The sequence below is a fragment of the Suricata suricatta genome, chromosome 5 (genome assembly GCF_006229205.1).
Source record: "Suricata suricatta isolate VVHF042 chromosome 5, meerkat_22Aug2017_6uvM2_HiC, whole genome shotgun sequence".
Lineage (NCBI taxonomy): Eukaryota > Metazoa > Chordata > Mammalia > Carnivora > Herpestidae > Suricata > Suricata suricatta.
Window position 1 is genome coordinate 142,424,780 of NC_043704.1, and position 2,143 is coordinate 142,426,922.

The 2,143-nt window shown below is 37.1% G+C and overlaps 1 pseudogene; it reads right to left on the reverse strand.

Moving 5' to 3' along the window:
- Window positions 1-1,694: 1,694 nt before the first annotated feature.
- LOC115293005 lies at window positions 1,695-1,858 on the reverse strand (annotated as a pseudogene).
- Between the last annotated feature and the right edge of the window lie 285 nt (window positions 1,859-2,143).

Sequence of the window (2,143 nt, forward strand, 5' to 3'; positions counted from 1 at the left end):
GAACGGTGTTCCTTCAGACACGCATGCCTTCACCAACTTTGACTTTACCCAGTGCTGCATCTTCTCGAGACGCCCGCCTGACATTCCCATTTAACACTGCAGCATACCCGCTCAGCATTCTCTACCCCCTCTCTTTGCTCTATTTTACTATTAACTATGTCTCGTTTTCTTTTGTAATTTTCTACATTCTTGATGCTCGGCATTTGTGATATCACTGACTCAGATTAAAGCTGCCTCTCCTCAATCTAGTTTCAGAGAGAGAACAAAGCACTCCCCCAAACACATCTTGCATGTGCAAACTAACTGATCCGGAACCCACACCTCTAGCCATCATCTTTATCAAGCTCTTGAAGATCAAGCCAATATTTCTCCTGCCATAATCACCTTGATCAGGTACCAGACTAGAGATAGTACCCCTGCCCAAAAGTCCACAGCAAGTATTCAAACTAGCCAACCTTCTATTGTCTATCCTGGCCTGTCTTGCTTTTCCCACAGAAAACTCTGTAGAAGCCTCCCTCTGCCTTCCTGTCCTTTTTGCCTCCTGATTGCCCTTGGTGCTCCCCCATGTGGTCCAGAATGACACTCCATGGTGCCTCTTTTGAATAATCTGTGAGTGTAAACTTATTTATTCATAACAATCATTCCCACATCTGCATATCTTACCATACCTGATGAAAGCAAATCTTGGATACAAATTTTAGAACATTTATTTCTTATTTCTTATCACTTAGTATATAATATATTATACAGTTTATTTATATTGTTTATTACAAGTCTTCTCCATCTAAAATGCAAGTTCCATTAAGCAGGAATTTATTTTGCTTGTGTTTTCTCGCTTCCATATCTCCATTATCTAAAACAGTTCCTAGCAAGTACCGGACTCTCAATAAATATTTATGAAATAAATGAATGGAACATTAACAAGTAGAATGAATCTGTACTTTGCCTCTCTTGTACTGGTTCCAAAACCAGATAAAGAAAATGAGAAGCAGTCAATGTTGGCATTTTGATATATATTCTATCACTCAATTTATGCATTTCTAATTTACAGTTACCTTCATGTTCTCATCTGACGACAACCATTCGAATGTTTGTTTAGTAGATTGTGTAGATTGACACTATGCCACGTACCAGGCAGGCAGGACTGACGCGAATAAACACTATTCATTCTTGTCTACAGACAGTTTTCAGTCTTCCATTTATTGATCTTCTGCTTAATATTAAATTATGGGCATTTGCTCTTGTTATGAAAACAAGTCTCCCATGAAAATTAATTTTAATGGCTATGGAACAGAGGACTTAAAACAATTTTTCACTCATTATGTTGAGTCAGCTGAGTTGCTTTGCTCATAAACACATGTTTAAACGAGTTGCCAGTCATTTAGAAGTTGAACAGTTTAACATTATATAATCCAGATTTCCAGTGGTTCCAGAAAAACAGGAAATTCTAGAAAAAGGAGCCTATATCCTCTAATTAATACTTGCAACCAAGTGGCAGCCTCTAATGTAGATTGGGTATTGGCTTGTCAATTGGGTTTTCTTTTATCTGCCTGCCTGCCTGCTTCACTCATTTATATGAGTGGCCTCTGCTTATTACATTGTATGGATGGACTATAATTTTCTTAGCTGTTTCCCCAAAATTGTTGCTGAATGTTCACTGTTGTAAGCAATGAATAGATCTCCATCTATACGTCAGATTCTTTCCCACGGCAGATTCCTAATAAGAAAATTGCTAAGTCGGAGGGTAGGGATATTTTAATTGATTTTCACAAAAAGCATACCGTGTTCTATTCCTAGTTAGCAATAATCTCGCCTTGGATAAACCTCATTGGCTATGATACTGCCACTGCGCAAAGCTTCTATTCCTAGTTAAGTACAAGGATGTATGTCTCAGTAACGGTCTACTGAAGCTGCATTCTAGGATGTTTTACTCTTTACTAATTTAGAAAGCAAACATTGTACTTTAATTTGAATTTTTTTTACTACCCCGGATATTCTATAGTTTCTCTCTTTTATTGGCAGTAATGCAGTGTGATTAGCAAATTGCTTTTATTTTAATTTGCCATATATTCATATTTGGTATGAGCTCTTTCTGTATTAGTTATAAAATGATTCCTTTGCTGTAGTTGCTGTAAATATTTAT